Consider the following 27,118-nt stretch of genomic DNA (forward strand, 5'->3'; position numbering starts at 1 on the left):
CTCAGGGGGGGACTTGGGTGAGGTGCTGCCCGAGCTTTGGGAAGGGATGAGCAGAGGTCGCCCCTACCGTGTGGGACAAAGGCACACAGGGCAGGGTGTGGTGTGGCAGGCCCTGGGCTGAGAAGTGTGCATGTGCAGCAGCGTGTGCCGAGTTCCTGGAGTGGTCAGGGCAGGCCGGGCCTGTCCTCTCAGGAAACTGGGGAGATGGGGGGCAGCCCCAGAGGCCTGTATCAGTCCGCTCAGGCTGCATAACAAAACACCACAGGCTGGGGGCTTAACCAACAGAAACGTATTCGCTCCAGTCTGGAGGCGGGAAGTCCGAGATTAAGGTGCCCGGGGTTAGTTTCTGCGGAGGCTTCTCTCCTTGGCTTTGCTGTGTGTGTGCGCATCCCTGGAGTCCCTCTCTGTGCCCTAAGCTCTTCTCGTAAGAACAGCAGTCAGATTAGTTTAGCGCCCACCGTAACGGCCTCATTTCAACGTAATCAGCCCTTTAAAGGCCCAATCTCTGAAGACAGTCACACTCTGAGGTCCTGGAGGGGATGAGGGCTTCACCACTCAGATCTGGGGGGACACCCGTCAGCCTATAACAAGGGCCGGGGTGTCATTTCAGAGAGGAAGGACTCTAGCCACACGGGGCCTTCAACCAGGGCAGCAGCTCGCTCAGAGGTGTTTTCTGAGCCTTTTGCCGGCGGCAGGGAGACTGGTCAGGAGACGGCAGAACGGACCTGATCTTCCCCAGCTCTTACCTGACCCAGGCAGACGCCTTCTCTGTCTTTGGCCTATGAGGCCTGGAAGGGCTGACTGGTTAGGGTGCAGAGAGGCTTTTTGGGGGCATCCCCCACTGCTCCCTGCTCTAACCTGACCCTGGGCACCCTCCCCAACCTCCAAGGAGACACACCTTCCCAGCAGGGCTGCAGGGAGGGCCACAGGTGGGCATCCTCACCAAGCCAGGGGTTCACTTTGGCTCCGCGGATTTAGGGGCTCTGGGAATTTAACAGGGAAGACATTACATTTTTTTTATGTATATTACACCTAACAGAAACTTATCACTTTTTAGGCATATTATTAGAAACACTGGAAGTATATTAGAAATATAGTTATTGGACCATCTGCTAGAACGAGGCAGTGTGCTAATAAACACATTTCCTGCTACCGCACAAACTAATTCCTTTTTTTTTCTTTTAAAAAGATTTTATTAAAGGTCTTTATAGAGCAACATCCAGACTCCAGATCCAGCTGCCAGGGAGACCCTGTGCTGCTGTGGGTCTTGGCTGGGGCCTGGCAGGCGGCTCTGGCTTTCCGCCCTTCTGTTCCGAGACGGGGTGGTGGGCAGTGTCTCGTCTTTGGGGTCCACGATGCTCCCATGGTCAGGCAAGGGCCTCTTCGGGCCTATCTCACCACTTGGGTCCCAAGGAAGCGTGATCTTCACTTTGATGCCCGCACACCTCGCCTGAGCAGCCCACGGCGCACGCCGTGTCAAATAGGAGGATCACCAGACCATCGAGTGCCTTCATGGATTTAGCCCTCCGTCCTCGGAGTTCCCCACAACCTCGCAGCCTTCGGGCCCCACTGTCCACGATGAACCGCAGCACACCGCAGCGGCCCCCCCGCACAGCGAGGCCTCCGAGGAGTTTGTAACCGGAGGCTCTGCCGGGGCCACGGCGCACAGACCTCCCGTGGCCGCCTTCTCAGCGGAAAGCCCCACGCCGCCCTCGGGGAAGCCAGACCTCTTCTGAACCACGGCAGCCCATTCCCCGATCCGTCGTCAGCCCTTCTCCCCAAGAACAGTCTGCATCCCGGAGGCCAAAACAATGATTTGTCCTGTTTGGTGGAACCCGGACCTCACCTCCGGAGTAGCCACCTTCAGCCAGCTCCCGGGTGAGAAACGCGTTCAGTTCAGCTTTGAAGGCGCCACCGACAAGGAACCCCCTCTTCTTGGAAATTCGCGCTGCCATCTTGCCGCCGTGCGTCGCCCGAAGGAAAGCACAAACGAATTCTTAGAATATTCTGATAATTGATTTCAATGTAACTTTTTGAAATCTTATGTGTTTTTATTTTATGTAGGTTAAAACATTCTTCTGGGAAGAGGTCCGGAGGTTTCACCAGATTGCCAAAAGAGTCCGTGGCTCAAAAAAGGTTAAAAGTCCCAGCCCAGCCGGTATGGCTGAGGGGTTGAGCGTCGACCCAGAAACCAAGAGGTCGCTCTAGATCTATTCCAGGTCAGGGCACGTGCCAGGTTGTGGGCTTGATCCCCAGGAGGAGGCGTGCAGGACCCAGCCAATCGATGATGTTTCTCTCTCTTTATTGATGTTCCTATCTCTCTATCCCTCTCCCTTCTTCTCTAACAATCAACAAAAGCATATTTTAAAAAAGTGGTTAAGAGCCCCTGATAACGAAGGCCATGGATGAGATGAGCTCAAACGCAGGAAACGAAATCCCCATTTACCCTCCAATAATAAGCCCTTTGGGGGCCAGGACGGCAGAGAGTCAATCTCAGCCGCTCTAGGAAGTTCAGGGCTTCACAATATAATACAGATAAAAGCAACATCGCTGTTCCCCTGATGACAACTTTTCCTGTCGTTATCCTTTTGAACAGCAGCCACAGGTCTGAAAACGCACACACCATTTACGTAACGCTGATCCTGGCAAGGACCCCTCTGCCCTTGGTCTGGGATGTGTTTCTTCAAAACCTGCCAGTGTGTGCAAAGCCGGGAGAGGGCTGCGGAGGGAGGGATTCTGCTACAGTCACACAAGTACTAGTAAGTGTGTGTTCTGTCTTTGCTCCAAGCGGACTGGATGCCTCTATTGTTATGTATTGAGACACGCAGGGTGTGGTGGCCACCCGGGACTCTCGCACCACCCGAGGGGGCGGTGAGGCCAGAAGCTGACGGCATCTGCAGTTACCAACCAGCCTCCAGCGCCCCTAAGACGTCTGTGTATTACACGCCCCAATGCCAGCACCCAAGGTGGCCCACGAAACCGTCCGTGAAAACACCCCGGTTACCCATGTGTGGGTGCCACGTGCTGCCAGACAAAGCCTGCGGCTGGCAGGCACCTCGGCACCCTTCTCTCCCGCATCAGCGCGATGGTCCTGGAACAGGGCGGCCTCCTTCCCAGCAGCCCTTGCGGAACCCCCGTGCTTTCTGCTTCTGCGATGCTGTCTTGGCTCATCCCACGCTAACCTACAGCCCTCCGCTCCTTCAACCGGGGTGTCTATAAAGCACTGCCCTAAAACATGCTTTTGCAGTGCACTTAATGTCTTTGCAATTAAATCCAGATGTGGCGAGCCGAAGGAACAGTTCTCAGGGCTGAACAAGCTGACATAAATCTTGCAGCTGACAGAGATCCCACTGAGCTCGGTTGGGGAAACTCGCAGAGAACTTGTTTGGGGCCAGGAAAGCGGCTGGGTATAAAGACAGATGTGTACACGCCGATTCAAAAAAACACGTCGAGAGGGAGAAAACGCTACCCCAGCACAGTGCCTGCAAACAGGGCTGGGGGCCGGGGCGGGCCGGCGCTCCCCTCCCACACCCGCAGCGAGATCAAAGCGGGCGATGGAAAAGGCTTTGCTAGAAAACAGACCCGACCCGGCGATGCTTCCTGGTCTCCTTAATTGCTCTTCTCGGGGAGAGGAAGGTGGGCACCCCTGACAGACCTTCACTGGCCGAGAACAAGGGCTGTTTGTGCAGCTGAGGGCTTGCTTTTTATTTTTTTAATTATCAGGTTTTGTACACTTTCCAGAAAGTTCCTTTTAAAAATAGTGGATTCTTCCTCCTCTTCTCCAGATGCTAGGAAGTGCAGGTTCAACCCAAACCGGGTCTATTTCAAAGGGACACAAAACCCCAGGGCTGGAGTTCAAGGAGCTTGGTGGCGTGCTGCCCAAGGCCTGGAGGCTTGGGTTTTCTCTTACCCTCCCAGTGATTTTGTTTTCAGAGCTTGGAAAACAAATTCCTCTGAAGGATCGGCTTCTGCAGGAGGCAGCGCGGGGCTGGGTGCGGGAGTGAGGCCAGACCCGAGGGACGTGGCCGCCCACAGATGGGCCTAGACGTTCTAGGTTCGAGGAAGAGCCCCATCTCACCCAGCCTCCCGCCCCAGCGTGACAGCAGCTCCCTGGCAGACCCAGGGGCCGGGCACTGGCTGTGGGCAGCTCACCGGGGCCATGTGCAGGCTGCTCGGGGCCACCGGGCCAGGCCCTGGTCCCCCACCTCGGCTGAGGCTTTTCGCTTTCTCCCACCAGGCATCCCACGGAGAGCCCGGAGAGAGTGCATTTCACTGACAACGTTATGACCCTGACCATGTCCCCTGTGACAACACCTTGAACATGGCCCCTGGTCTCCAGGTGGGTGAGAGCAGCCTGCCTCTTCTCTCCACCTCCTGCCCCCGGGGGCTCTGCCCTAACCCCAAACAAAGGTACCCGAGTACGAGAAAGGGAGTTTTCCGTCACGGAACCCCACGCGCAACGTGGACCACTTTTCCTTTCCATTCCGAGACGAAAGCCAAACCACGTTTTTCAGATTGATGTTTTCCATCGTCCGGTTGGGTATCGCTTTGCGGAGTGAATTCGAAGTACTGTAAAGATGTCTTCAAAGACAGACGCCTCTGGCTCCAAAGCAAAGACCGCCAGTGACAGCGCACCTCGGTGCCGTGGGGATTTATGGCGCCGCAAAGGTGCGCTTCAAAGCTCAAAGGAGCCAGGAAGTGGGTGGGTGATGGCTTGCAGTAAGAAAGGCTGAGAAACAATAAAATGCAACCGGGACTTCAGCTCGGAAATGAAATGAGGGGTCCCTTCGTTCCAAGTTACTGAGTTTTTAATTTAGTTCTGCTGTTACAACCCAATGCATTTTGTCTCTGTGGCTAGTAAATGACTCTAACTCGGCGCATTTAAGGAAAGATTGCCAAAGAGCAGGAATAATCCTCAAAGATAAGACTCATCGCTGCAGGTTTCTCAGCAAACGTGTAATCTCTATATCTTACCTTTCAAATGTGATGACAGAGCAGAAAAGTTAGTTTTAAAAAAAGACACACCTGTGACCTTTTTAAAACAGAGGCTAGCAATTACTGTAAAAGGGAAACGTATTTCCAGAGAGGCAAAATTCACCTATAATGTAGCATGTATATTCATGAACCACTGCTGATAACTATTCATCCCAAACATATAAATCTGAGCAAGCGTGTAAACCAGTGGTTCCCAACCATTTTTGGCCATGCCCCACCTAAGCATCTCTGAAATCCTGATGCCCTCTCCTCATGACATATAATTCTTATTATTCAAAGTGCACTCCTATTCACGTGGAGGAAGCCTAAAAGGCCATTAACTTGGTCTAAACAAGCTTCCAAAGAACATGGCGTCCATGAAAGAGAAAAATAAAAGAACGAAAGGACAGTTGAAATACTGAGGAAGAAATCACTAAGAAATTGTTTAAAAATAATAATAATATGAAGTGATATGAAAAAATAGCAAATAGTTTCAAAACATATGAAAACTGAAATGCATAAATATGTCACAATATATATTTATATATATAGTGTATATGAGTCCCCTAGAACCATAAGAAATGCAAAAAAATTCACTGTTAATAACTCATTCTTGAATTGGCCCCCTTAAAAGTCAAACTGCCCCCCTGTGGGGCGTGTGCCCCACGCTGGGAACCACTGGTGTAAACTATCACTCGGCATTTTCCGTGACTCCAGAAGCATGTATCCTCCGGTTTTTGCTCAGGATTCATCTCATTTGCGCTCTGCAGCTCCGCCGAAGGTGCAAACACATTTTCAAAACGTGCTCTTTAGATTCTGAGTGCTGCCTGGGAGAAACCAAGAGGCACTTTGCTGCCCAAACCCAGATGATGGACACTGGCACCGGGGCGTCACGGCCTGGGTGCTTCGAGGCCTGAGTAGATAAACCAGCTTGAAAGTGGATAGCTCTTTTTAGAAACTGGAAGGAGAAACTTTTTTTTTTTTTTAAGAGGGAATGAATTCTTAGGGTAGGTAGATTTCTTCCCCATTTTATACCAATAAGAAATTGTTTGGGCCCTAACCGGTTTGGCTCAGTGGATAGAGCGTCGGTCTGTGGACTGAAAGGTCCCAGGTTCGATTCCAGTCAAGGGCATGTACCCTGGTTGCGGGCACATCCCCAGTAGGGGGTGTGCAGGAGGCAGCTGATCGATGTTTCTCTGTCATTGATGTTTCTAACTCTCTATCCCTCTCCCTTCCTCTCTGTAAAAAAAATCAATAAAATATATATTTTTTAAAAAAAGAAATTGTTTGGTAACACAAAGTACAACATCTCCTGAAAGACACAAAGCTATTGATTAGGCATGTATCCTTTAAAAAAACACACAACTTTTTAAAAGAAGGCAAATGTCCCAGGGGTGGGTCAGAGGAGTCAGGCAGCGCTCTCCCTGGTGGATGCCAGTCCCCTGAAGAGATGCCAGTCTCCTGTCCCAGCGGCCACTGTTCCAGAGGGCTGAGCTCCCTGCCTTCACGCAGGATGCGTCGCCAGAAAACCAATGGGCACTTCCACTAAACCTGACCTCCCTTTTACTCAAGACCAGCTGATTCTAAATACATTTCCTAAGAGAAAACACCAGAACCTTAGACTACTGACAAATCTATTATCCTTAATAAATAATTTATCTATAGAATGGAGGTTAGTAAATTTATTCCTCAATAGGATAAGCTATAAAACAGGAATTCTGTTCACCAGTCCAAATTAGCAACTACAAATTCAGCACTTCGGGCTGCACGCTAGTTTAAAAGACGCCCCATGAAGTTGCATTTTATTTCACAGGCCGAAACCTTTAACAGTAACGCTGACATAACACCCACTGGACAAGTTTAAAATTTGCAGGACCCTAAAGAATAACATTTCATCTTAGATTATCTGGTTGCCTATTTCATGTGCAGATATGACCTAATTTTAAAAAAATGTTCAGTGGATCTACTCTTTTAACTCACATATTTATTTATGCTTCTTTTTTTTAAACCTATTTTACCCCCAACCTCCCCCTGTTGCCTCTGATAACCACCAATCTGTTCTCTAAGAATTCAATTTGGGGTGTTTTTTTTTTTTTAGATTCCACACATAAGTAATATCATACAGTATTTGTCATTCTCTGTCCAACTTATTTCACTTAGAATAATGCCTTCAAGGTCCATCCATGTTTTCGCAAATGACAGGATTTCCTTCTTCATTAAGGCTGAATGATATTCCATTGCATATGTATACATTACACATTTTCTTTATCCATTCATCTGTTCATGGGTCTTTAGGTTGTTTCCATGCCTTGACTGTTGTAGCTAATGCTTCAATAAACATGGGATGCAGATATCTATTAAAGATAGTGTCTTCTATTTCTTCAGATAAATACCCAGAACTGGAATTGCCAAATTATGTGGTAGTTCTGTTTTTAATTTTTTGAGGAATCTCCAATGTTTACCATAGAAGCTGTACCAATTTACATTTCCACTATCAGTGCATAAGATTTCCCTTTTTTCCTTATATCCTTTATGCTTCCTACTTATGGTTGTTGATAATATCACCATGAAAATGGAAGTAAAAGGTTTCCTTATATGATGTTTGGTTTTACCTGTATGGAGCGTTATTTTTCTAAACCTAACTCAGTGGAGGTGACAGAGAAGGACAGTGGAGATTAGGACCCAAAGGAATGGGGTCCTGGGTCACCCGCACCCACAGCACATGCCGACCATGGGCCCATCCACTCCCTTCTTCAACATAACAAATGCAATAACCGTCCAGGATGCTGTCCTACATTTGAATAGCATGTCACACTTCTCCTTAAAGACAGAAGATGGAGAGCACAGGAGACAAGAAGACTAGTGGGGCAGGCTTTCCCAGGCAATTCAGTATCATGTCCGCTAACTGGGCTGTGGAAGTTCCACACGTGCGTGAAGATGTGTATGGATACACACAGAACGCCACTCAGTGACTTCACAGAGGAGCCAGCAGTGAGACTGTGCTCCCGGGGCAGGGGGGTGGGGTTGGGGGGGCGGCGATGACACCCAAGGAGCACGGCAGACTGCACAGGTCTGCGATTGTTAGCACTGGGAAGTGGGTGGCCTTGAAGCCGGCAGAGGAGTTGGTTTGGGCGGCTCTTCCAAGCCAGCTCATGCTTCAAGATAGGGTTCAGCCTCAACTGGAGATGGAAATATTTAGCCAGGTCATCCTACGCAGTGTCTGCTGCATGGCCCTGGAGTTCTCGTTCTCCCATGTGCAAAGCCACCAAACACATGCCTGCTGAAGGCAGAAGGGCCACCTGGGCCCATCTCCTGGGTCAAAGGTGCAGGTCATGAGGGCCACTGCCTGCTCTGCTTGGGCGGAGGCTGGACTCTGCTCTCTACCGGTGGGCAAGTTTCCTCGTGGGAAGGTTCAGAGAAAAGAGGCGGCTCAAATTGGAGAACTTAACAGTGTTGGTCTCTAGTCCAACCACTACTCTCGAGGTTGTGTGGCTAGAGCAGAGGGTTCAGGAGCCAGAACCATAGGTCAGGAGCCAAAGCTCAGTGTGCCCAGGAGGCTCGCTCCAGCCTCATCAGACACTGATGTCTCTTACTAGATCTCCCTCGACCTGTGGAGGGTGTGGCAAGTGCTCCCAGTGGGCTACGGGGCAGCCACAGTTCAGGGCAGGCTGACACAGCCCAAACCAGGAACGGGAGGCGGTCCTCACCGCTCCCAGAGACAGGCCCAGCAGTGTTCTGTGGCTTTGCTTAGGCTGTTCCCTCTGCCTAGAGGGCCCTTCCTGCCTGTCTCCTCCTAAAAAACTACTCACACTGAGATTCAGCTAAGCTGTCATTTCTTTCCTAAAATGCTCCCCAGATTCCATGAGAATGGAATGGAATGGGCAATGCATTCTGAAAGTCCAAAAGAATCCTTCTGTCTTTTGGACTTTCAGAATGCATTGCCCATAAGCCCATTATAGATTTTATTGCACTGATGATATGTGAGACTCTGTGTCTCTATACCCCACCAGGCCACGAGCTACTCAAGGGAAAGGGGTGTGTTGTATTCATCTACCTAGCACCAACACAGAACCCAAAATATAGTGACTATTCAATAAATATTGGATGGATGGGTGGATGGACAGATGGATGAGAAGCTGAGTCTCAGTATCTGAGGGTGTCACAGTTCACTGGCTATTTTTAGAGTCTACAAATATGGTTTCAATGTCTAGGCCCAAGTCAGGAAGGATCAGGCTCAACAGTGAGACAAATACTCTTACAATATTCAGACCTGTGAGTAGCATGTATTTCAGTCTTGTTGCCATGGGGCTTTGTTGAATTAAAAGTTGAGTAGGGCATCATAACTGCATGAGATTAGGCACAAAGCGGCAATCTAAAATGTAAAGTGTGGTCTACTCAAAACAGACCCTAGCTGGTGGTGTGGAGGGCTTTATGCAGGACCCATTTAAAATAGGCGAGCCTAAACTAATCCAGGTAAGAAATGGAGCCTCTCATCTTGCATTACACAGAGAAAGAATAACCGAAACCTGCCCAGAGGTATCAATCATGCATTCAGTCAGGTGTCTTCTGAATCATCCCAAGTGCACAGCACTGTCTGTGCTTCGTGGAGGGTGTACAGAACTAGGAAATGTACACATGAAAGAGCAAAGTTTTGCCAGGTTGGCATGAGAGGGAGCAGACGCTCCCCATGGCAGGAAGGGGAGGGGGCCAAACAGCCTACCAGAGGCAGGAGCGCAGGCCCAGGGCTGGCGGTCTCAGGCAGCCGCCACCCCACTGCATCTTACCTGATAATTATCCTCTCCCTATTACTCACATGTGGCTCACCTGGGCCAATCCCCTTCTATATTATTAGAGCCACTGACATTCTCTCCATGACAACACTTAAGACTTTTCAAATAAGGAAAATTCCTACACAAAATGCAATTGTGCCTCCAGTCAAAAACAGAGTTCAAATTTGAGTATTCCAGAAAAGGTGTACATGGTAGTAAATCACACACGGTGTACTGAATAACCACATTTACCAAGCGAAGCCTAGGTCCTTTGCGGTTCCCAAATCTTTGCTTCTCTGATTTAAGAAACGTGTTGATACTTGAACGTGCTAATGACATCCCTGCAGCTCTGACGGCGTTCTTTAATTTGCACTGGCCACTTTTTGAAATGCTATGATTTTTCCTCATGGGCACATTATCCATTAGTTAAGGTTGTTTTTTTTTCTTCATTCTCTCTGGGCACTGAAAGGTCCCAAAATGGTCAGTGTGCCATCAGCTGTTTTCCAGTGGAAAAGGCAAGAATATTACAGACCTAATCAAGCTGAGAAATACACAGAAAGAAACCTCAACAACCTCCCTTCTGGTATTAGCATCTAAAAGCCAATCGATAATACGACAGACTGTCACTGGTGTGGAGCGCAGGCCCTGGGAGGCTGCGGGCCTGGGATTCTGAAGGGCCCACAGCCCGCACCAGGTGCTGGGTGGACCCAGGCGCCCCCGCCCCGCCAGCCGCGGCTCACACACAGGCGGCTGGGTCTTCATCTCAAATGACCCATTCACGCTCAGGCTCCCTCTCGGATTTCCATTTGTCATGTTGTCATAAGGAACTTCATTTTATACTTTCCAGACTAATGATTTGGTACAAAAGGAGATACGCTGCCAGAACGAGAGGATGGGGGAGGATGAGAATTTTTGCAGATACTCGTGAATCAGCAAAGCAACAGGCCGAGGAAAGCTATGCAGTGACTTTCACGCTCTCCCACGTCCCTGCGACTCCAGGCTTCGCTCACAATTTGTTCAATCCGGGCTTTAAATAACACGGGCACTGACCGACTGCCGGCCTGGGGTAGGTGGGCTCTTAGGCACCCCTTGTTGCACTGGGTGTTGCCCCTTTAGTAGCTGGGTCTTGGGGACATAAAGGGGGTGGGTCTCAGAGAGGGGCCTGGGCAGCCATGGGGTTGGCGGAAGGCATTCTGGAGGCCGTGGCTATTGACCAATGGGCACAAAAGAATTTCCACATGTTAATAACAACCAGTGTGGGCTCTCTAAGGCATACTAACCCCCATCTGATGAAGATCAGCCCCATTAAGCGCTATCCCTAAATTTCATTCCTAAATTCATCTTTTTTTTTTTTTTTTAATTTTAGTGTTAATCCTCACCCAAGGATATTTTTCCCATTGATTTTTAGAGAGTGGAAGGGAGGGGGAGAGACAGAGAGAGAGAAACATCGATGTGAGAGAGACACATCGATTGGTTGCCTTCCGCACACGCCCTGACCAGGACCAGGGATTGAGTCTGGGTATGGGCCCTTGACTGGAATTGAACCCGGGACCTTTCAGTCTGCGGGCCGAGGCTCTATCCACTGAGCCAAACCAGCCAGGGCCATCTTTTAAATTTCCTTCCCAAAAACCTCACAGGAAGAACTATGTAATTAAAATTCTCAGCTTTACTTCCATAAAATAAAGTTGGCCCTAGGACTGACTTGGGATTTTGGTTTTCACAATTAATGGTTTTCCTCATTAGACTCTTCAGCTTCATGATAACGTACTTGAATCTCAGGGTTTCTCCTCTGATCCCACTTCAATATGGCAAGATATTCAGGAATATTACTTTTAATGTGCAAATACCTTTTTACTTTATCAGTTCCTTGGACTTGATCCTGTCTAGTAGGTTTATAGAAACAAGAAAGAGAGAGAGAGAGAGCCTGTGGTTCCATTAACAGTTGCCAGACATTCTGTCCCAATACCTGTCAAGCAGAGCTCATGGAAAACGCTTAAAAAATTGAGAACAAAAAAATACCCCTAAAAAGTAGCTGCAGAACGTTCTTTTTAAAAAAATCTTTACTAACTTGAATGCTACAGGGGCGGGGGAAAGCAGGTTTACAGTTGTGAGTACCCCAAACACCGAGTTTATTCTTGTATCATTATTTACTAAATACGGTATTATTTTCCATATGAGCAACTGTGGACCTACTTTTGCCCTCCCCCGTGTCTCTAACCGGAAAAACGTTGGCTCATTCTGAACCCCTATCGCCGAGACAGAAGGTCATTAGCTCGTGTCGCATGAACCTGATTTTTGTCAGGTGTGCTCCAGGACGGGAAAGCGGAATTCGATCCTGATATATTCAGAACCAAAGTGGCGTAAACCAAGCTCTGAACACAGGAAGAGCGGGAGGAAGCCGATGCTGGGCAGTGGGCGGATGGCATTGGAGACGGGCAGTAACACTTGACATTAATTATACATCGTCCTGCCCGGTCCCAGTCGGGTTATTTGCCAAGGAGTGCTTACATTTCTGTGGCCGGGGAACGGGCCACACTAGAGTTTCATGGAAAACAACAGTGCATTATGAAACATTTTAATCTCTCCAGCTCCCTGCAATGGCTAAAGATTCCAACAACATTTTTCACTGAATGGAAGCCTACTTTTGTGAAAGCCATCAAATTTTGACTTGGAGGTTTTTTTTGAAAGGTTTTCTATATTCATTCTTTTCTAGTGACTAATGACTGCTTGTGTAATGTTAACTTGCCAAGGTTTTTAGACTACAAAGAGAGATGCAGAGATAGAATTTGCCAAAAAGAAAACATATAAAGGATGCTCTTTTTAAAAAAAAAATATTTTTTTTATTGACTTCAGAGAAGAAGGGAGCTGGGGAGAGAGAAACATCCATGATGAGCGAGAATCATTGATAGGCTGCCTCCTGGACACCCCCCACTGGGGATCGAGCCCACAACCTAGGCATGTGTCCTGACCGGGAACTGAACCGTGTGACCTCTTGGTTCATAGGTCGACGCTCAACCACTGAGCCACGCCGGCCGGGCAAGGATGCTCTTACTTGGAGCGTGTAGTCCCAGGAGAGAAGCTGAGCTCTTTCTCACCTGGCATGAAGAAATGAACTCCCAACTAATACATGGCGCGTGAGCCCTTTCCGATAGGCTGTGCTGTTTTATTTGTACAAAGGGAGCCAACATTTTCCAGTCCGAAGAAATAGCCCAGAGAACACATTTTCCAATATCGAAATTGGAAATCCCTACAGCCATTCGGAGAGCCGTGTGAAGGTCCAGGCTTTTTTAAAGGGGTGACTTTACACAGTCTTGCAGGCGCTCTGGTTTCTGGAGCCACTTCTGTCCCCCGTCCCTGTCAGGAATCGAGGCCTCCTCAGGGCAATCTGCCTCATGAAGATGATCCCCTCTGCAGAGACCTAGACAGCGGCCCTACTGTGTGCCGAGCTCCCACTGAAATCAAAACCCACCCTCAGATTCACGCAGCTCAGCCCCCAGACAGCGCGGTGGCCCACACAGGCTGCTGTCATCACACCCACGCTGTTGTCACAACACCCGACGGGCTCTTACTCAGGGCCCTGCTATGCTGCTGACGGTAGGCATTAAAGAGGAAGTTCAAAACATATTTCAGGAATACCTGTCCTTGGCTCAATGTGGCCACTGTCGGGAGGAGCACCTGCTCTCAGGCCTCGCTCCCTGTGCCTGCAGGTCTCCGGGCCCCGGCCCCGGCTGTGAACACGCCGGGGGCTGTGGAGGTGGGATCTCCTATGTCATATAGGACCTATGAGATCGACCCTTCCGCTCACTCTCATCCACCACTGGGCAGTGGCAGCCAAACAAGGCTAAAGCTCATTCCAGTTTTGTATCTTTACCTTCTTAAGATTCGCAGCCCCTTAGCCTGAGGGGCCTGACCACCTATGTGTCTGACAGTCTTTTTTTTTTTTTTAAATCCTCACCCGAGGATATCTTTTCCATTGATCTTTAGAGAGAGTGGAAGAGAGGGAGGAGGAGGAGAGAGAAACATCAATGTGAGAGAGACACATCAACTGTTTACCTCCTGCACGCTCCCCGACAGGGACCGGGGATCAAACCTGCAACCGAGGTACATGCCCTTGACCGGGAATCGAACCCACAACCCTACGGTCCGTGGGCCGACACTCAACCACTGAGCAAAACCAGCCAGGGCTCTGGCAGTCATTCCACTCACCCCCCTCCCTTGATGTGGTGGTGTAGCTGTTGTCTCTAGACCAAAGCGAACAAGAACTCAGAGAAAGTGGGCATTAGAAAAGAGACATGATTTGATAGACGGCACAAATGACTAAATCAACACTGGGGGCTGTTAATTCTTGTTGAGCATGTATGCTAAATTACCACGGGGGAGGAGAGACATTCTGAACAAGTTTAAGCACATTTGACGATACTGAGCTTTGAAACTCTTCACCGTTTCTGAAAATTGACATCAGTATGCCAGCAGAAGTGAAGGGTGCCTAAGTGGTTATGACGAAGTAGGGCTTTGGAAGAAAACGCTCATGTGAGTGGGCTGATTTCTGTCCTTGCCCAGGCTCTGAGCCCTCTCAGATCCATGGTCTTCTAGACTTGGGGTGTCTTGTGGCATTCCAAAGCTGCTCTGGAGGTCTCGGCTTTGGTGACAACAGACATCAATTGTTTCCAGAATGAGAGCCACGATTATTCAGTGCCAGACTCTGTCCATGGCTTTGCTTTCATGTCCTTCACACTAACGTCACCGGGAGCTCCGAGACCGCCCTAACGCTCAGGACACGCTGATTTCCAATAGGCTGCGAGACTCGCTTTCAACCGTCTAGCTGTTGACACTAGAATCAGCTTTAGATCAGGGGTCCGAGCAACAGCTCTGAGGTCTAGTTTGGGGTGCACCTTCTCCTCTACTCTCCCCCCCCCCAATTCTTTTCCTTCTTTCAGTTGAGTTCAACAAACATTCACTGACTAGCTGTGTGTGCCAGGTTCTTTGGGTGTAGCAGGTGGTTCTGTGGGCTATGGAGTCAGGGCCACCAGGCATCAGACCTGGCTGGGAGGCTTTGGGGAAGTTGCCTCACCTCTCTGAGTCGCAATTTCTTCAGTGAGTATCTTCAAATGAAACAATACACACAAAGTATTTGCCACAGCGTCTGGCTCATGGGAGATGTGTGATGCATGGCAGCTCTCACCATTTATTACACTGATGTATGTGACAGACCACAGACGGCTAATGGGCTAGTGGGCGAAGAAAAGGCTAACCAGGCCATTTCGATACTTCTGGAAAGGGCTCGTTTCAAAGGAGGAACACTGATAAGTAATTAGGTGCAAGGCAAAGCTCAGAGGAGGAATATAAGAATTAACAGCTGAGCTGTATCTTATTGAATACATAGCGGAAGTCATCCTTTCTCTTTGGTTTGGGAGAAAAAAACAGAAACCTTGTAGAATCCTAACTAATTTGGCAACTCTGAGTACTTTGAGGGCTATACACAACTTCTATGTATTTGCACAAACGCACCCTCTGCTAAGGAAGGGATACCGGTTACATCATGTCATGCTGTGGCAGCCAAAGAGGTCAACAGATATGGCAGGCATGGGGACAAGTGGGAGGACGAAGACTGTGTGTGTGGGAGGGAGAATGACGTGGGTGAAGCAGGAGTCAGGTAGGGACCCAGCCGCAGGCTTTCACCCAGCTGTGGAACGCAGGGCAAGTCTTAAACTCGGAGCCCGCAGGGATGGACTGGACCCACCCCTGGATCCTCATGCCTGGGTCCCCGCCCAGCCCTGGTGCTGGAATGTCCCCACCTCTGCTCCCGCCCTTGCCCTTGGTCAGTCCCCGCTTCTTCATCTGGCTTGATTACCTAACCCAGCCTGTCACATCACCTCCTCTGTCAATCTTTTCAGCTACTACCTCCATTTAGAATAATTTTCTTTTTTTTGGTTCACATCTACCAATAAATAGCAAAAAGTTGTAAACCTAAAAAACTATGTAAGCAATTTCCCTTATTTCTGCTGCATCTGTGAACTTCAGGCGCCACCTCTATTGTGTTATGCTAAAATGTAAATGGTTGTAGCCAACTTAATGTCTTTATACTTAGTATTAAAAAATATGCACCTAGCCCTGGCCAGTGTGGCTCAGTTGGTTGGGCCTTGTCCCATGCGCCGAAAGGTGGCCAGTTTGGTTCTCAGACAGGGCACATGCCTGAGTGGTGGCTCGATCCTCTGTAGGGGATGTGCAGGAGGCAGCCGATCGATGTTTCACTCTCACATCGACGTTTCTCTCTCCCACGCCCTTACTCTATAAAAAAAATAAACTATCAAAAAAATTACACACCTTATTCGAGTGCCTTTGGGATGTATGCAATTGTACAGACAATCAAGACTATGGGATTCCAGAGGGTGTAGCCAATGACGGCGAAGGAACTTCTCTGAAAATTGTTTGCACAATAGACACCTGAAGGTTCCCTTTCCTTTCTTCTGGTCTGCCCATCTGCCTGCTCTCCTACCTTCCCACCAGCATTTTATGAGCCAAATGGAGAAGTCTGGCCTGACAGAGGGTGGAGACCTGGGTTCGACTCCAGCTGTGTGATCATGGACAAGTTCATTAGTCATCACGACACTTGCAGAGCGTGATAAGACTAAGACTGTCTAGTTTCACCTCACGGTAACCCTTATCAAAGCAATATGCTGGCCTTTGACAATGGAAGTGGCCCATAGATCTTTCTGTGTGGCAATGAGCACGTGCTGGATTTTATTGGTGCGTTTGTACTTTCTTGACCTGCTTTGAACCAGTGAGATACAAATTAAAAATGGCCTTTATAACGATGGTGTCCAGAAAAGCAGTATTCCTCAGGCCTGTTTCATTTCATGTGTGCCGGTTCTGAAGACCAGACATGCTTCCGGCGTGAATTTCTGAGGACCTGATCGGAAAGGGTATGGCTTCTTAAGGAAAATAGGTCACAGTCATTATTCTGTAAGGGATGACACAATACAAATGTCCACAGTTCAAGTTGCTAAGTGTTTCTAAGTGGCTGAGGCCTGGGTCTGCTACTCTTCTCATCACTTTGCTAAAAGCTGATGTATTGATGTGCGAGCCAGGACTCAGAATCCTCCCTTTCCTGGGAAGCACCCTCAGGAAGGCAGGGAGCCATTTGGGAAGGAGACTTTCAGGAAGGTAACTTCCTTGGGTTCTGATATATCCCATATCTGGGGACGAAGAAAAGTTCAACTTTAGCAAAATGATTTAGCAGCGGCAGGGAACACTCGTGAGCTGTAGGATGCAGGACGAGATAAGGGAAGTGCCTCCTGTCACATGGAATCGACCGAGTGTTTTTCACCTTAACCTTCCAAGCAGCTTCGTGAACCTGGTATGTGTCCTGCGGACAAAGTAGATTTCAAAGTCGGTGCCCATGAAATCAAGACTTTAAAATGGTGCAGCGTGATTCTCCCCACCGAAGGCCAGGTGGGTCAGGAAGCAGCTCCACCAGTTTTTTCCTTTCAATAGAGTTGGGATTTTTGTTGTTGTCAATCCTCACCTGAGGCTATTTTTTCCATTGATTGTTAGAGAGTGAAAGGGAGGGAGGGAGAGAGAAACATCAATGCGAAGAGAGACACATCCATTGTTTGCCTCCCACACGTGCCTATAACGCATTGGGCACCTGATGGCCCTTCGGTGAGGGCCTGATGCTCTAACCACTGAACTACCGGCCAGGGTTTAGAGTTAGGATTTTTGAGAAAACACTTCACAGGTTGCCTGAAAATTTGTAGCTGTTTCTAGCTTTTGAATGACACTGTTCTGGGCTGTTCCCTGAAGCAGAGGCCCTGGCTGGGTTTGGTTCTCACACAAGAGACAGGCTGGCAGAGAGGTTGGGCAAACCCCATTTCGAGAGGCTACTCGTTCCTCCGAGCTCACGCTGAGCTCGAACGTCGGTTCTCAGACGTCTCCGTTTTCTCCCTGAATCCCTCCTGAATGAGGGATCTTGGGGCGGCTGCCGTGCTTTTGGAGGGTGACACCTATTCTCTATTCTCCTGCACTTTGAGTATCGTTTTTCAAGCTCTCTGGGAAGCGCTGTTACACTTCTATGAAGAGACTCCAACTGCCAATCTTGAAATACGCTTTGAAACCAGTAACACCAGGTGCTCTGTTCAAGGAGGAGAGAGGCAGCTCCATATCACATACAATACAACACTTGTTCAAGGGCCACACTGAGCACACACACACACACACACACACACGCACACACACACACGCATGCACACGCACACGCACAGAAACTGCAGCCTAAACAGCTCAATGCTTTTCTTGAAACACTAAGAGTTTCAGGAAAAGCCAGGAAACTTTCAAAAACAAATAACAAAAATGGAAAAAGAATCCAAGGAAACACCAGGCAAGGAATCCAAGTCGGACCCGGCCTGGGTTCGCACGCTTCATGGCACAGAAGTCGGGAAGTTTGATGGCGTTTTATCACCAATCTGCAAATAAGCATGATCTCTTTCGGCATCAGGAAACATTTCGGAGGGGTGGATCTGTTTGCGAGACAGCAGCTTAGGAAGATACCGCGCACATGAGGTCACTGCCCACAGGGATGTCACTATTTGCTCAGCGTGACTTATCTATGATTTGGGAACCGAAGTTAAGTGGAAAAATAAATGTTAATGTGATGTTTTCTTCTCCGGCCAAGAAACGATTTGTTTTCCTTTAGAATTTTTATACATCCTTGCTCTTCGAAGAGCAGAGGCCTGCACAGGAGGAGACTCAGGTGGCAGAGATGGCCCGTCCCCAGCCACACACTGACAGCTGGTCTGGCCCTCCGAGTCCCGGTCACTCAGGTCTTCTGGCCAAACAGTGCTTGGGTACCTCCACTGCTCCACATTTTAAAGGCGCCATGCACACTTCACATCTTTTTGGATGCATATTTTATATTTCCCAGCACATGTGATAATATTTCAGTAAGTATTTAATGGCATTTTTTTAAACCACAGTTCCTTTCTGCTATCCTAGAATCTAGCCCATCCTCCTTATTTGGTGTCTCTATTTAGCAGGAATGTGTTTTGTGTCTACATTTAACAGGAATTTTTTTAAAGTTTTTATTTTATTACTAGAGGCCCGGTACACGGATTCGTGCACCAGTGTGGTCCCTCAGCCTGGCCTGCGGGGATCGGGCCAAAACCAGCTCTCCAACATGCCCCTAGGGGTCCTGGATTGCAAGAGGGCAGTTCTCAAGTGACACACCCCAGAATCGTGCTCCCTCCTCTCTGGTTCCAGGTGCATCACCCAAGAACTGCAGCTGCCAAGTCACTGCAGCTCAGCAGCTCCTGCGTTGAACATCTGCCCCCTGGTGGTCAGTGCACATCATAGCTACCGGTTGGACAGTCGAACGGTCACTTAGGCATATATATATATATATATATATATATATATATATATATATAATTTGTTGTTGTTGTTGTTGTTGTTAATCCTCACCTGAGGATATTTTCCCATTGACTTTTAGGGAGAGTGGAAGAGAGAGGGAAAGACAGAGAAACATCAATGTGAGAGAAACACATCAATTGGTTGCCTCCTGCACAAGCCCTGACCAGGGCCTAGGCCAGGGAGGAGCCTGCAACCAAAGTATGTGCCCTTGACCAGAACCAAACCTGGGACTCAGGTCTGTAGGCTGACACTCTATCCGCTGAGCCAAACTGGCTAGGGCAGGAATGTATTTTTTGACTAAAAACTGTGTTAGACCCATGTTCTTCATTATCAGGAGGTGTTTGTCTTTTATTTATTTTAAGTGATCCCTTAAAGCAAGCTTGGGTGGCCGCATATATTTTTTGAGGGGAATGATTAACTTCCTTCTCTGCTTTCATAGGACAATGTTTTAAAACTCTTCCTCCTCCCAACCTTTCCCGGGTATGGCCCCTTTGGATTTGTTGGAATTGACTCTGAACACCAATAGTTCTGTATGTCCATCGCGGTCTTGTTTAGTTATAATCCTGAAAACGTGTATGTGCACACACGTGTGCATGTCTGTTCCTGAAATGCTTAATTATACCCCAACGAACTTAATCTCCCTCTTGTCATTATTGTGGCCTATTTTCTCACCGCTGCATTTAAAGGCAGCAGTGCTGTTGGAGCGTTATGCCTACATGCTCTCGTCTTAATCTCTTGACATCCAGCACTAGGGAAGCATTCTTGCATTTTCAAACAGCAGATCTGCAGGTCCCACAAACCTGAATGGCAGTCCATAAATGACATTGCTTTAAACCAAAACACCATGGTGTAATCTTGTAACTGTTTTTTTCTGGGTTTCAGATTCATAAACATATTCGGATTCATCCAATGATCTTTACCATTTGCATGTTCCATTCATTGTCATGTGGCTAAAAGAATGTGAATTCTTCCTCCTTTACGCTGGAGTTCTGGGTTTTTAAAAAAATAATTTCGCCAGCTATTATATGCCTCATCTTTGTAATAAAATTCCTCTTGAGCAGAGGTGAAAGGGCTTGAGCAACGCCTTCTACCCTCCGGCTTATTAGAGAGGATGAAGGCTTTCTAAGCAGGATGAAAGAAATAATCCAGGAAGGAAGCCAGGAAGAAAAGGGGGTGGAGGGAAACCTAAGCCAGCGTCAAAGGTTGGTGAATGGAAGAATGTGACACAGAAGAGAAAAAAAAGGAGCCACTCTGATAAATCTCACCATTTACCCTTGAAGGCTTATTTCAAAGGCTTCTTCTCTGGGGAGCCATCCTCTCTCTCTCTCTCTCTCTCTCTCTCTCTCTCTCTCTCTCTCTCTCTCTCTCTCTGTCTCTCTCTCTCTCATCTCATCTTTCCCTCCACTGGAGTCCCAGAACGTTTTATCTGTATCTCCCTTACTGTCCTCACCAATTTCTACTGTATATTTCAGGTATGTGTGTGGACTGCTATAAGCCCTCCACTCATTCAACGTTTCATAAACAATTATTGAGTACCTCACTTGACGCCAGGATACAAAGATGATTGAGACATGATCCCTGTCCTCAAGACAAATACAGTCTTGGCCTAGCCCTTGCCTATCACACCAGGCACACTATCTGTCATCCCATTTCTGTGTCATTTCATATATATGTATTATGAATTATATATATATATTATATTATTAAATTGATTTAATAATATAATATATATATATAATTGATTTCAGAAAGGAAAGGAGATGGAGAGAGAGATAGAAACATCAATGATGAGAGAGAATCATTGATTGGCTGCCTCCTGCACACCCCCTACTGGGGATTGAGCCCCAAATCTGGACATGTGCCCTGACCAGGAATCGAACCATGTCCTCCTCATTCATAGGTCGACGCTTAATTGCTGAGCCACCCCTGTGTCATTTCTGAACTGCCAGCTGAGCTCCCACAGCACACGCACACGCACACTTCCCTTTCAGCACTTAACCATCAATTGAAACTTTCTGTTTATAAGTCTATCTCCTCCAGTGGATTCAGGGCATGAACCTTGACTTCTAAACTTCAACTCGTCAAGCTCAAGCACTATGCCTGTTTCATGGTAGAGACCCCTTAAATATTAGCTGAATTAGTAATTGGTTAGCTGTCTTCATAATGTCTCTCTAAGGTAAGGTGGGAAGGACATCATTTATCCCTTTTTACTGGTAGGAAAACAAAGAGATGGTGTTATGGGCTGAATGTTCGTGTTTTTCCCCACCACCACCACCACATCCAATTCATATGCTAAAGCCTGGTCTCCAATATGATGGTATTGCAGATGAGGCCTTTTGGAGATGAGTAGGACATGAAGATGGAGCCCTCACAAATGGGATTAGCGCGCTTATAAGGAGAAACACAAGAGAGGATTTCTTCCTCTGCCAAGTAAAGACAGAGCAAGAAGACCACTGTCTACAACCAGGCAGATGGCTCTCGCCAGAAAGAGACCATACCCTGATCTTGGACTTCTCAGCCTCCAGAACTATGAGAAGTAAATGTATGTTATTTAAGCCATATAGTTTGTGATATTTTGTGGAAATAGCCCAAACTGACTAGGACAAATGAAAATGATAAATGATCTGACCCCACATTTAAACAATGGTAAGGCTGGGCGAGAACCTACATCTTCTATCCACCAACCACACTGCATAGACTTGCTGTTAGGAAAAGGTATACCTGTTCCCTCTGTGCCATCCTAGAAAGAGTGTTTGCATGGGAAACTGAATAGAAGGACTGGGAGGGAAAAGGACGGAGGGGAAAACAAAGAAATAACCAAAACAACTATTTGTTGTAGTCTCTAGAGAAGACAGGTTGCAGGTTATTGCAGTTGCATGGATTCTATCCCTGGTCAACTCAAGAAAGAAAAAGAATGTGGGTCAAAGGAAACAGGGCGAAAAGCAGGTCAGAGAGTGAACGCTTCTACAGGGCAAGAACACACATGCAAAAACATGCAGGCAGAGAACACCTGGGAAGAATCCAACTCAAGCCAGAGTTAAAGCAAAGCTGCTTGGAGAACAAAGCTGCAACGGGGGGGGGGGGGGAGAGGAGCAGAGAAATAGCTGGACAGGGTGATGGGTGAATTTCTAATTGATGTGACTTTGCATTCAGAAGCCCTGGTTCTAGGTCTCTCTTCAAACGTATAGACTCTGTCACTTTGGGCAGGTTACCTAGCTTCTCAGATCCTTGGTTTCTTCTTAAGGTGACATGTTATATTTTTATGGGGTTGTGAGGATTGACTCTCCTTTTCATTAAGTTGTCAGATTTTCTTTTCAAAGTATTACAACAGGGCTAGATTAGGTTGTTGGCCAGTTTTCCCAAAAGCTTTTAGGCTGATACCTTTTCTGGTCTCACTGGCAAGGTTTTGGTTCGGTGGCTACCCCTAGCTGCAAGGGAGTCTGGGAAAATGACTACCAGTTTTGCTTTTCTGTTTGTTTGGCCTCTAGAAAGAGAAGATTTAAGACAGAAGGGACTTGGGAGAGGCTTCTGGATTAGTCAACGTGTGCACAGCACCCCATCGCCAGTAGCAACAGCGCATGTCCAAGTGTTCAGAAGGGATCACGGGACTAACAAAACGAAGAAGTGGGCTTGGGAGGATGAATCCAAGGGAACAGCAAATTAATAGAAACAGTGGCATGGAAAGGCCCACGAAGAGAGACTGCTGAAGCAGCACCACCACTCGCTTCCAGGAATAACACACAGGCATGCTTCCAAGAAATGTGAGGAGGAAACTGGGTTTCCTTTTTGTAGGGTCCCCCTTGTTCATTATCTGATGTCACCATTTGCTTTTCACTTCTTTGCCCCCACACTCCAATGCTTTTTAGTTCCCTATGTCAGCGCCCCAGGATGCCAGTGTAGGGTGAGCTCCATTTTGCAGGGTGTTGTTTCTCTCTCTTTTCCCCAAAAAATTCAACCATCTTACATTTAATTTCCTCAGATTCCAATTTTTGCTATTCCTTCTGTAATGAGAGAGAGAGAGAGAGAGAGAGAGAGAGAGAGAGAGAGAACCATCCTCTATAATATTTATATAATTCAATAGCAGCCATTAATTCCTGAATGCAAAGTACAGAAACAAGTAATACAGGTATACTTGGGGTCGTTGTAGGGTAGGACCAGTGGAAGAGAGATTTCCAGGTTGGGGGACCTCCCTGCACTGGTTAAGCTGAAGGCTAGCCCTGTTACAATCTGGAGTAGAGATGCAGAAGGGAATATGGGAAGGGCCCGCCTTTAATCGGTGTGCGGTGTGATAGGACAGGGTGGTGTGTGCCAGGATTGGGTGGAGAAGGACAAGTCTGTCCAAACATGAGAAGAAAAATGGATGTGCTAAGAAGAGATGACGCTGAGTTTAAATAAAGCTTCATAGAAAGCTACACAATTGGGTAACACCCAATCAAAATAGTACTGCTAATGGACGAAGTATTAGCATGAAGATATAACTGAATTACACAGGGTAGCTGGGGTGAGGGTAGAGAGAACAGGATTGGGGGGGGGGGCGTATATTGAAAGTAAATAAAAGTTGGCCTCACATTAAAATATATACCAGGCAAAAGTAAAGAAAATGTCTTTGCTTTGCTTATTCTTTAGAAAATTGTATTCTTTTCTTTTGTCCTGTGTGTTTAACTGTGCACTATAGTACTAGAAAATCACCAAAAAAGAGTACATAAAGAGAAATTAGGGAATAATTACTCACAAATAAAGAAGAAGAAAAACCAAGAAACATACACAGCTGAAAGATAAAGGAAACAGGAAAAAAATGCAGCCCCCTTCAGCTGTAACAGAGGGCGCTTTCTGTGCTGTGCCAGGGAGTGCCTGTTTCACCAAGAAGAATTCATTAAGAAGAGAGAAAGTCAATAAAAACGAGCTTTATTAAAAAGGGCTGATATAATTAAAGGTATTGGTGGAAACTAGCTCAGTTATGAAGGGAAATGACTTGGCGGCACATTTGAGAAATGAGACAATATATCATGGAACCTTCTCCTAATTTAAGTCATTGTGGGGAAACACAACAGTCGCATACTTTGAAACAGCCCAGGTGAATGCCAGCGCAGGGGAGGAAGCCGGGCCTCCGTAACGCCACCCTTCTTCCAACAGCAGTGACGGGGCAGTGCCATGCGGGAAATCTGCTCGCGAGGCCGGTAGGAGGCCCACCCGGCGGGACCAGCAGGGGCGACTGTCCTCGGTGCGGCTCTGTGTGCTCAACTCAATTGGCACTGTCTGGTCTCGGCACCACCGAACGGTAGAAAGTAGGTTTGAGGCTCCCTGAGGATCCCAGAGCAAATGGTACTTGTGTGGAAAAAGAGTGGGGAGGCCAGTCAAATGACAGAACAACCCCCCATCAAAGGGCAGAGGAGTGGTTTTCATAAAGAATCATCCCGGCCAAGTTTATGTGGTCTCAGTCACAAGGTCTGAATACAGGGCAAAAAGCCGCGTACCTCAGGACCCAGCCATGTGCATGCCGGGCATCGCTGCAGCGCTCAGGTGCCAGGCCAGGCAAGGAGGCCGGGGGGCCGTGTGGGCCAGCAGCAGCCTGTCCCCTGCGGAGCCCACGGCCTAGTGCTGGCTCCTGACCTCAACACTGGCCTGGGAGACGGAGACACTGGGGGCCCGGGCTTGCCAGTGATGTCACAGGACAAGCCACTGCCTCGTCTAACACCTTCTAATACAATACGTCAGCAGGATGAAGTGCTTACTGGCTAGAAAACCCAATAAAAAGGTGGCCCCGAAGATGCCCTAGAAAGCTTAGTGCAGCCTCTACTAGCTGCCTCCCGCTCATGCTGGCGGGGAAATAAAGGAAAGTGTTGTGAGAAGAAGGGAGATGGAAGCAGTCTGGGAATTTCCAGTTACAAAAAGAATAAGTAACCCACAATAAGATCAGTTGACAAGGGGACGGCACTTTCCAAATTGGAACATACATTTCTATACTCTGTGATCCATGTCGCCTTTCCTGCCTACCTCAGAGAGTGGCTAAGACAGTGATGGCGAACCTATGACACGCGTGTCAGCACTGACACGCGTAGCCATTTCTGATGACACGTGGCCGCTGAGGCGGCCGCATGCCGAGGATGAAACATTTGCTGCTCCTGAGGATGAAACATTTGCGAAATAATGTTTTTTTTCCTCAAAGTGACACACTACCCGAGTTATGCTCAGTTTTTTGGCGAAGTTTGACACACCAAGCTCAAAAGGTTGCCCATCACTGAGCTAAGACAATCAAATGGGATACTTTCCACAAAAATGATTTAGGAACTTAAATCATTTTATAACTTACTAGAGGCCCAGTGCATGAATTCGGCCGGTGGGAGGGACCCCGGGAGCTTGGCCGGCTAGACCCCCCAATCAGGGCCTATCGGTGGCCCGGCTGGCCGGCAGGGGGATGGGACCGCGGGAAGTTGGCCAGCTGGGGAGTGTGGGCATGGAAGGTTGGCCGCCCCCTCTCCTCTGCCACCCCATCGAGCCGATGGGGGTGGGGGGCGGGCCAGGTGGAGGGGCTATAGGAGGTTGGCTTTGGGAGCGCACTGACCACCAGGGGGCAGCTCCTGTGTTGAACGTTTGTCCCCTGGTGGTCAGTGCACGTCATAGCGACTGGCCAACCAGTCGTTTGGTCATTCCAGTAGTAAAGGTTGCTTAGGTTTTATATATATGGGTTGTGGCATGTGATCTAAATGGTTAAAAAAAAAAAGTTAGGCCTTCATGTCCCTGGAGTCTACAGGCATTTTCCTCTGGAAACGTCTGCCAACTCACCTCAGAACTGCAGGGGCAGGAGGGGGGGGGGTCAGTAAAAGGGAGACTGTCTTACAAAGTATGAATAAAAGCTGGGTGACCAAGCTTGGGTGATGGGTTATTTCATGATCTAATGATTGTCAACTCACCCTGATATGGAAGGAAAAACATTACAAAAAGTTTTTGTGAATCTGAAACTTTAAGTTTACCTTACCTAAAGCTCTGTCTACCCACAAACTGCTGCTCTATTAGCAACAGAAAAGCAAAAACGAAAACCACCACTTCCTATCTCTAAGTGTTGATTAAGATCGGGTATTTCACACCTCTGCTCTACCTGTCACTCCTCACATGCAGGAGGTGCGTTCTCTTCATCTCCCATCTTAATGGGTGTGTTTGTTGAGGGGAGAAGAAAAAAAAAAAACACTGGGCTTGTTTAAATCAAAATGAATCCATACTGATAAAGCTGATTTTTACCCAGTCTTCCAACAGATACAAAGGCTCACAAAAGGCTGCATTTGTCAAAATGTATCAGCCTTCCCAATAAAAATGGGTACATATGTTCACCAAAAGATATAAATGAATGTACATGACCTTATTCATAATAGCCCCAAACTGGAAAGGATGAATTATGGGATAGTCCCATAATGGAATATTATACAGCAATGACCTGAAACTACACTCAACACTATATACAAATATAATATTGAATAAAAGAAATCACCAGAGTAGTTACAGGAAGATCCCACTTATGCAAGGCACAACTAAGTTATGTTGCTGGGCGCTGAGACAGTGGTGGCCTCCTGGGCAGGGGTGTGGCGGGAAGGAAGCATGGTGAGGGCTTCTGGGGTGCTGGGGTGCTTCTTAATCAGGACACAGGGACACAGGTGTGTTCAGTTTGTGACCAGACATCCAGTGTACACTTGCATCCTTTTTTCTGTGGCACGTGTTTTACTCTAATGAGAAGTGTTTACAAAGCGGACAGGATTCAATTAGATTAACTCTGACGCGTGCTCCGAGACCACCTGTTTTCAAACTTCTTCGTTCCCATGGATCAGGAGGCAACTGATCAACAGAGACTCAATGGCTCCTGAGGCTTAAAGCTGAGACACAGAACATAGTCACGCGCAGCTTAACGGCGAGACACGTTCTGAGAAACGCACCGTTGGGCGATTCCGTCACTGGCAAACATCGAGTGCACGTACATGAAC

At 47.8% G+C, this 27,118-nt stretch overlaps 1 protein-coding gene and 1 non-coding gene across 5 annotated transcripts in view; one reads left to right on the forward strand and one right to left on the reverse strand.

The window, feature by feature from the left end:
- STAU2 (staufen double-stranded RNA binding protein 2) overlaps positions 1-27,118 on the reverse strand; it is a 236,053-nt gene that overhangs the window by 18,439 nt on the left and 190,496 nt on the right. The window lies entirely within an intron of this gene.
- On the forward strand, positions 8,848-8,926 carry MIR9356 (microRNA mir-9356). Its single transcript, NR_129229.2, has one exon. It is a non-coding gene; the product is annotated as a microRNA mir-9356 (primary transcript).

Source organism: Eptesicus fuscus, chromosome 19 (assembly GCF_027574615.1).
Source record: "Eptesicus fuscus isolate TK198812 chromosome 19, DD_ASM_mEF_20220401, whole genome shotgun sequence".
In the NCBI taxonomy this organism is placed as follows: domain Eukaryota; kingdom Metazoa; phylum Chordata; class Mammalia; order Chiroptera; family Vespertilionidae; genus Eptesicus; species Eptesicus fuscus.